Raw genomic sequence first — 9416 nt, 5'->3', positions numbered from 1 at the left:
CCGCCCCGAGCGGGAGGCGGCGACTTGCGCAGCGCCGAGCGCAGCCTCCGGCCCCGCCAGCGCCGCACCCGGCACTCAGCCCCCGCGCAGAGCGGGACCGGCCCCGCCACAGCATCCCGGGCTGCGTGCTCCCCGAAAGCCTAGAGAATGAGTCCAAGCACAGTCCAGCCCCCCGCTCAAAGCGGGACTGTCCCCGACGACATCATCCCCAGCACATCTCAGGCTGCGTGCTCCCCAAGATCATAGAGAATCAGGAGCCTAAGCCCTGCTCAAAGCAGGACCATCCCCAACTAAATCATCTCAGGCTGCATGATCCCTAAAATCCTAGAGAATGAGTCCAAGCATAGCACAACCCCCAGCTTAAAGTGGGACTGTCCCCAGCTAGATCATCCCCAGCACATCTCAGGCTGCGTTCTCCCTAAGATTGTAGAGCGAGTCCAAACCCTGCTCGAAGCTGGACCGTGCCCAACTAGAGCATCTGGGGCTGTGTGCTCCCTAGAATCCTAAAGAATGAGTCCAAGCCCTGATCAAAGCAGGATCAACCCCACCAAGATCACTCCGGGCACATCTCAAGCTGCATGCTCCCTAAAAATCATAGAGAATGAGTCCAAGCATAGTCTAACTCCCTGCTTAAAGTGGGACTGTCCCCAGCTAGATCATCCCCAGCACATCTCAGGCTGCATTCTCCCCAAAATCCTAGAGAATGAGTCCAAGCCCTGCTCAAAGCAGGATCGTCCCCAGCTAGATCACCCCTGACACATTTCGGACTGTGTGCTCCCTAAAATCGTAGAGAATGAGCCCAAGCATAGCACACTTCCCTGCTCAAAGTGGGACCGTCCCCAACTAGGACTCCGGGCGCATTTCACAAGTCCAAGTCCATGTCAAGGGGTCCTCACACCTGTGGCACCCATGGAAGGATCAGGCCACACTGTTGGGTGGAGAAGGCCGGGCTCCCGGCTGACCCGTGTACTAAGATGTCCTGTGAATTGGTGCAAATTGGAGTTCCCGTCTGGAGCAGTCGGGACCGGCAGCAAACAGGAGGGCACTAGCTGGTTGCTGGAGCTGGCTCACCCTGCCCAATGCCAAAAGGAAAGTGGAGGGATCTTGCCCTGAAATATGTTGCTGGAAAGGAAACAAGAGCAGCCCCGCTGGCTCACCTTACCAGGTGCTGAGAGGAAACCGGAAGGATTTTGCCCTGAAATATGTTGCTGGAAAGGCAACATGAGCAAAGGGGCAAGGACCACAGTCCTGCCCAGCTCCTCTGCTACGTGCAACAGTTCATCCAGCGGTTTTTGGTCTGTGGTGTTTTGTCCTTTTCCTTTGGGACGTGCGTGCCCATCTCCATATGCGTGCCCATCTCGGGCCAACTGTTTTGGAGACTCTACTGGCTTGCTCCAGCAAATCAGTGGTGGTAATAACCACATGAGCTCAATGGAAGCATATCAGGTACCTGGTTTACACCATATACCAGGGAGCTGCATCACTATCTCCCAAATTAAACCTCATACAGGAGGGGGATATAAGGCTGCCCTCACAGGCTGGCCAGGTTTTAACAGCTCAGTAAGGCCCCATGCCTAACCATGCCCCATAACAGGACCAAGCAGCCAGGTCACACGAGATGGTGCTGCCTTAAGGATCACAAGAAAACCCTTGCGGGGGAAAAGTATTCCACATCTGACACTGGTCACTATCAGAGGCAGGATACTGGCCTAATGGGTCATAGGTCTGACCCAGTCTGGCCACTCCATTGTTCCCGATATAGCACCACTGGAAGGGGACCGCGTTCTCAGAGCAGTTTCTGGATGCTGCATTTGTTCCAGTTCTGTAGGTTTAAATATAACTCACCTGCCACTAAAAAAACAACATTAAAAAAAAAAAATAGGAACTATGTGTTTTTCCAGTCAAGCTCTCCCCTTCTCCAGGAAACCCACACGTAGGCTTCAGGAATCTGAATCCTATCCTAAAATATTGGTTTGTTTTTTTCAACTAGGAAACAGACAGGTCCCCTGGCAGGACAGGAAAAAAATCCAGTTCAATTCCTGGAGGGGAGCAAGTTTAGGTCCAGGAGGATTAGCAGCATTTTCAGCACAGGATGAATTTAGATTCCTCCGTCCCAAGGTGATGGGGGGTGGGGACAATCGTAAGTGGGAGAGAAACTCACTGAAGCTAAACTCAAAGGAAGTCTCAGAACAAGGGCTCAGACAAGATCCCACCCAAAAATCAAAGCAAACATTACTTCTTCTGATCAGGGGTATTGAATAGCATGGCCATCAGACCAGGTGTGGTTGATTGCTCTCATGGGTAGAGCCCAGCAGGACTCCTGGGTTCTCTTTCAGGTTCTGCCACTGGGCAGCTGTAGGCAAGTCATGACCTCCTCGAGTCCCAGCACATGGGGATCAGGATGTTCTTCACCCACCCCAGGCTGTGAAGTTTGGTTAATTAGCAACTGCAAAATGCTCCTGACATCCTCCAGATTAAAAAAAAAAATCCACTTCAGAAGTGCATAGCACTGTACTAAGCAGATGAAAGACTGGCCTGATTTCTCCTCACCCTGGGAATACAGAATATTAAGTGAAGCCTATTTTTAAAAGCATGATTAAGTAAGACCCTCTCCCTCAAACCCCATTTCCAGCAAAGCCTGGTTCGCTGGATTTGCCTTCCCAGCTCAGACCCACTGAGTCTGGCGATGCTGGCAAACCCTTAAAGCTGTGAAGGGAGATGGAAATTCTTCCCCGGTACGTGCAGCTAATTGTAAAGTGCTGCCCAGGGATGCAGGAAGAGCAAACATACCACACCCAGGCACCCACCCACCCACAAGAACATGACTTGCTCAGGGTCACACAACGCACCACCAGCAGATTACCACACACAAGTTCCCTGATATTGCCAGCTCATGCTTTAACCAGCAGGCCAAGCTGCATCCTGGAGGTCAGTCCTCAGTGCAAATCTACTGACCAAGGACACGTCTCCATCAGAAGCCAGGATCCCAGACCCCCCAAATTTTAGGGGAAAACAGATCCAAAACGATCAAAAACTGCATCACCCAGTCCCACCTCTTCTATTGAACTAAAGCAAACCTTTTCTTATTGTGTACCCCCTTCCAGATTTACTAGCTGCTTGTGTACCCCTACCAGCATACGGTTTATATTTTAACCCCTTAAAATGTCAAGTATCATAATGCTGGGTTTTTGACTGTAGCCGTGTTGGTCTGGCAAAGTTATTTGAGTAGATGTGATATCTTTTATTAGATCAACTGAGTAGCTGGAAAAAAAAATTCTTAGAAAGCTTTCGGGCCCAATCACCCTTCTTCTATGCCTGACTGCACCCGAAAGCTTGCCAAGAACTTTTTTCCAGCTACTCAGTTGGTCTAATAAAAAATTATCATAATTAAAATTTAATCCACCATTACACAATTTCTCCCGCATGCCCTCCAGAGATGTCTTGCATACCCCCATGGGTATGCATACCACAGTTTGGGAACCCCTGGACTAAACCTCTTGGAGCCAGATCCTCAGCTGATACAAACCTTAAAAGTTACAGGTACAAAAGCACAGGGGTACCGGATACAAGCAGGACACCCAATAAAATAGTGACCAGGCCACCCTTTAAATCTCTTTGCTCACCAGATACTGACACTGGTCAGGCAATTTCTACAGGACTTTTCCTGTGGTTTAGTTGCTTGGCCATAAATTTCATGCCCCACCCCAGGCTGAAAGCACCGGGGTGACTCAAAGGCACGGCTTGCCATGCGATACTTGCCTAATGAAGCTTTGCTCATGCATTTGCAAGCCGATTCACTTTTAGGCTATGGAGGATGGTTTGGGGTGCTATGGAAGTGGGTCAGTTTGGCGCGCAAACTGTCTCAGGAGGATGCAGAAGACTAGTCTGCAATGTGGTCACAGCAAAAGGACATTTCCCTGGCAGCCTGAGCCACAGCTGTGCGCGCTGCACCCCCACCATTCATGATCCACCAAGGGGACAAAGGACGCATCTCCCTACTCCAGAGCCCAGCTCGTGAAGCTGCAGAGCCCACGCTCATAACTCTGGAGGCCCTGGGTCCAAGCCTGGGCATCAAGTCGCTGGCAGCTAGCCCTGTTAAACATCACAGGGAAGGGCTGAGTCATGAGTGGGAAGTAATCCCAGGGATGGGGGTTTTAAAGCAGCCCCGAAATCTGAGAGTTATTTGAGGTAGGGAAGTAATGGGACAGCTCTGATGAAGGAGGGATACAATGGAGGAAGGAGCTGGCACTTAGAAGATGAGAAGACATTCGCCACAGCATTGCTGCCAAGGTTCAGGCCTCCCCGGGCTCTGGTCTTCCAGCTGCTTCCCTCTCCATCTCTTCTTAGACAGCACAGACCCAGGTTTTAGAGGCCCTGGACACCTCCAGCTCCTGTGGAAGCCGTAAGGCACTCCAGAGGCTGAGCCCACGTGAAAAACTAGGCCTGACAAGCCGTGAGCACTAAAGCAGTCGCCCGCAGCCACAGGGATGCTCGCAGGATACCCTGCCTACCAGGCACCAGGCTGCCTCCCTGTTCCTGGCAGGGCTCTCTTCCTGCTCACAGTTATCTGTGCCCAGACTCATGGCTCAGGGGAGATGGGGAGTTATAAATAAGAGTTGCTTCCTTCCTCACCCCTACTTTAAGCTGCACGATAAATGAATGGTAGCTTCTCTCTCCTGGAGAGGAAGCGGCTGTGGGGAGGACGAGGGTGACTCAGTGCAGTAAAAGCAGAGTCATCCCCAGCTCCGAGGTGTGGCCTCCACGGTTGGCAGGGCTGCAAACACATTGCTCTCACATGCTGCAATCCATCCCTTCCTGAGCAGCCACTGAAGCTGCAGGTCCCCCACCTTTCCCAACGCCCAGGACATTCCTTGGCAGAGACTCCCCTCCACCTACCCACAAGGCACACGCCCTTTCCCAGCTCAGCTTCAGGCTTGCCCCTTTTCACACCTCTGGCATCAGTAGCCAGATGCCTTCCCTTGCCTGCACCTGCAGCCTAGCTTAGCAAAAGATGCCTTTTCTCCAGCACACTTGCCCCAGTGCAAGTGCCAGCCTCAGGGTCTGGAAAGATCCTGCATAAGGTCTGGTACCACAACCAGCTTAGGTGGGTCCAATTGATGAAGGACTGCTCTGCATGTGGAAATGATCCCTAGGAGAGGGGGAAGCTGCAGGATCAACAGACGATACCAGAAGAGCTATCCAAGGACCAGGTTAGAAACTGAATGGAGATACCTTCACATGACATCCCTTGGGATGACCGTGCCCTGCTGGAGGTGATCTTCTTGGCAGTTTCACTGCATCAAGTGAGCAAGGTGGGCTTGTCCCTTACTGCAGCTGTTGTACACCTAGCTCCCGGAGCCACGCTGATGCCACAGCTTGCCCAGATCAGCAGCTGAAACCTCTGCCCCAAGCAGCGTGTGTATGTGTATATCTCGAGTGGAGCGGGGAGGAAGAAGCCATGGGATTGAAACCAAACTAACACAGCATGAACTGGCAGCAAGAGGAGACTTGTATTCCAGCCTTGGCTCTGCCATCTGGCTCAGTGGGTGACCTTATGGGAGTCACTGCTCTCCTCCATCCTTTGGTTTGCCCATCTGTAAAAGCAGTGGACAATGACACAAGGTGAGCGGTGGGGGTGTTAGATGTTACCGCCCCAGCTAAGGAGCTCTAGCCCTGCAGCTCAGTGCGGCACAGCACCTGGAGCTCTCCAGCATAAGCTTGATAGCTACCACCTTGACTGCCACACACCCAATGCCATGAAGCAAGCTTAGTCTGTAGCCTCTGAACTCCCACTAGCAGTGCCCGAGGCACCAGCCATCCCAATGAGAGCAGAGAAAGGGCAGGCCACATCTTCCCAAGAGGGAATAGCAGCCACCTGACCTCCTTCTTGGGGCAGCTCAACACAGAGCCAAGGCCCCAGCCACCCCAACCCTCTGGTGCAATGCATCAACTGAACAACCAGCCTGATTCACAGGGCCACAGACCGCTGGGCACTCAAGGGGGAAGCAGACTGCAATGCGAAAAGTGAAAAATTACTGCAGCCGCCTTTGTTTTGAGAGTAAAGAGCGGAGACACTGAGGGCCTTGTGTCCATGGCAAAGTCTGAGAGGACGGAATTCACTGGAGATAAGGGCACATAAAGGGGGGATTCTTAGGCTTCGAGACAAATCCTCTCCCCTCCTCCCTCCCACCCCCTTGGCCTTGGTCCCATTCTGACCTCAGCTGCCCCTCAGGAATACAGCACAATAGAAGGAGACTGGGTTGTGTGTGGAGTTTTTCATGCCAACCACATCCTCTCTCCCGCCCGGAAAGAGCAGCACGGGGAGAGAGAAGAGGCAGGCCAGTGTGGATCCTGCTCCCAAACTTGTAGCCCCTGAGATTCAAGAGTCCCCAGTTGAGGTCTGACACCAGGGTGGAATGACTCAATAAAGCCCGTTTCAGACTAGAAAGGGCTGCAGGGACCAGTGATCTTGCTCTAGCAGTGGGGATGCTATGTAGAAGACAGAGGCAACCTGTGTTTGATGATGGGAAGAAGAGAGAGGGGACAGGAGAGGTTCAAAAAGCTGAATCCTGTAGCCAGACCCAGGCTGTGGAGACAAATGACCAGGCCACACAAGCAGCTGGCCAAGCACGCTTTGCCTCCCCATCTAGCAGCAGACCCGGTACAGGAGACAGCAGCCCCATGCAACTTCCATATAACTGAATTTCTCCTTTATGTCAAGAGACAGAGACCTGCCTTGCTTCAAGATTAAAGACCACAGGTTTGATTCCTGCAGACTGCTACCTGCAGAAACTTGGTATCAATATTCCCAAGGCCACACTCAAGAAAATGGGTCTCTTCTTTTTTTAAGGATGACTCAAGCATATAATAATGCTTGAGTTTCCTTGTCCAGCATATAATAAATGTCCCATGGTCACTTAATTAAAACAGAGACAAGAGTTTGTTCCCTTCTGATTATCCCATCTGCTCCTATGGTGACCAATAACGTAGGATGTATAGCATCCTACAAGGCCATTTGCATGGCCACATGCCCTGGACAAATAACCAGCAGATTTGAGGATCTGGGACAGAGTCTTCTAGGCCAAGTACAGACAGTCATAAAGCTCAAGGCTGAATCAATTCAGTCCTTGCAGGTTAGATATTAAATTGAGAAACAACTGGACACACATTCACTTTTGATTCAGGAAATGCAGCCACATACCCACAGTGGCTCAGGCCTGAAGTCTGGGGGGTGCTAGAGTACGGCTCTCTGGCAGGTAGCCACCATGGGCTGGGTGTTCCCTCCTTCTTCCTGCTGTCCCCGAGGTCCCTAGGATTTGCAGTCCATAAGTCACATCAGCAGGACTCTGCAGGGTTTCTTGCTGCTTCCTCTTCCAGGTGCCTCTGGGATTTGTAGCCCACAGTCACAGCCAGCAGTAAGTTTAGCAGGTTGGAGCAGCAATGTACTTGGGGGAAGTGAAGTTTAACCTCACCTCCCTGACCCCAGCCAGGGTTTGCCTGCGCACGGGGAGGGGCACAGTCCCTGCCCCCCCGCAAAACCCTTCTCTGCTGGAGCAGACAGCACAGCCCAGCCCAGCCCAGAGCTGGAAACCATGCTTGGCAGGGGGAGAGACTGCAATTTAACTTGAACCAGGAAGGGGTCTGGGACAAGAGTTTCATAAGCCAGTTTGACCCAAATCAGTTAAGTCTGATACTACATTCAACCAGATTTATCTTAAATTAGTTTCAGCCATTTTGAAATTCGTTTATGTGCACTGAATGCCCTTCTGTTACAGGTTTAAACTAGTTTCCAATTACTTAAACTGGTTTGTATGTAACTTCTGTCCCTAGCCCTACGGTACCCAATTACTTTGGGTCATTTGTACCTCCAGCATGAAGCAAGCAGGTAAAGAAAAAAAATTCACACACATCTATGAACCTGCTAACAAAGCTTGCTGCCATCTCATTCAGTTCTTTTCTCCCATTGATTTCCATGCTGGAATGACCTTGTGCATGTCCTACAGGCAGGGCAATCCAAGGCAGCCTGGTGCCTCATTCCATGGTGTACGACTGACCATGGGCCATCTGAGCTTGGGATGGTCCTTCGACTCATCTTCCACCACAAGTTTAATAGCCATTTTACAGGGGATACCACAGCTCTAGGGAAGAGCAAGGAAGCTTTTCCTGCCCTGCCATCTACTTACCGAGCCAGGGGAAAGTTCTGAGCAATTCCTAACCCATCCTCTGTGGGCCTGAGCAATAACCTCTCCCCATCATCCTCATCAAGGTGCTACTTGGACACCAGCACACAAGCCTCCACCACTTGAGCTGTAGGAGTCTCGCCATGAAAGCAGCAGTAGTATACAGTTCTCTTCTACTTGAACTAGCCACTAGAGAGATCCATCACACATGCTTCCACTATTTTCCTCTGTAATTTATACTACCATGTCCTGAAAGTCACTTGCTAGAAGCACTTGCCAGTGGATAGCTTAATGGAAACTGGAAGTAAGATGATCTAGCTGCGGTCAGGAAATGTAGATCAACTTCCCTAGGGGAAATCATGAGAGAAAGCACATAATGGGGTGAAATTAGCAGCTGAAGAACCAAGAGCCAGAACTGGAAGTTACCTCCCCACAGCACATAGGGTTAAGTGAATTCAGCACTAAAGACATGCTGTTCTTAGGTTTAAAAGTATAGTCCGTCCCCTCTCCATTGAGTTCTATGCAAGCAGCAGGTACATTTCCATAGCTGAGCCAATAACCTTCCCTGGGGAAATTTAAGCTTTTTTATGATTAAAAAGGGGAAAAAAAAAAAAATAGTAGTGGGGAATTAAATATAGCCCGGAACAAGAGAACAATTAGCAGCTGCCATTAACGACATTCAGGCCAGGGTTGGGACAAGTGCCCACAGCTGTGTGGAAAGCAACAGGGCTAAGGGGGAAGCAGCCATGCATTAAGCAACTACGATCGGAAATCATAGCCAGCTTCTTTTGGCATGTAGATTCGTTCAGCCCCTGGCCGGGCCGGGTGGGTGGATGAACCAATGGAGTCCACGCAGGGAACTGCCAGGGCACATGGGCAGCTTGCCCAGACCCAAATGACCACACCTAATTGGCATGAGTATTTTACATCATTTTTATCAGAAGCAAACACACACAATCATAGTATTTGCTTGTGCTGGTAACTTCCCCGATAATCAATTTCTAATTTACCTGTTGGGCAAGTGCATTTCGGGGACGGCTGCATGGTGATAGAGCCACGGACCCCATCCTGCTAGAAAAGCAGGGAGCAGCCTGCACGGGGACAGAGCCATTGTGGGGAGGAAGCACTCAGACTCTCTGCCCTACAACAGACAATTCCTCCCCCCTACCCCTTTTTTGAGGCTTGGGAAGTTTCAACTCAACTCAGCCCAGCCCAGCCACTTATCTGAGTGGGTAG

At 50.9% G+C, this 9416-nt stretch overlaps 1 protein-coding gene and 1 long non-coding RNA gene across 2 annotated transcripts in view; both read right to left on the bottom strand.

Annotated features, from left to right (window-relative positions):
* Positions 1-9416, bottom strand: part of ITPR3 (inositol 1,4,5-trisphosphate receptor type 3) — an 80274-nt gene that overhangs the window by 69574 nt on the left and 1284 nt on the right. The gene's annotated exons all lie outside the window — the stretch shown is intronic.
* Positions 5519-9258, bottom strand: LOC112550506. The gene is made up of 3 exons (XR_003094394.1): positions 9191-9258; positions 8184-8527; positions 5519-5594 (listed from the first exon to the last, which is right to left on the bottom strand). It is a non-coding gene; the product is annotated as an uncharacterized LOC112550506 (long non-coding RNA).

Source organism: Alligator sinensis, unplaced genomic scaffold (genome assembly GCF_000455745.1).
Source record: "Alligator sinensis unplaced genomic scaffold, ASM45574v1 scaffold872_2, whole genome shotgun sequence".
Classification (NCBI taxonomy): Eukaryota; Metazoa; Chordata; order Crocodylia; family Alligatoridae; genus Alligator; species Alligator sinensis.
Note: the sequence above shows the minus strand (reverse complement) of the source record. Positions and strands in the feature narration are given on the sequence as shown.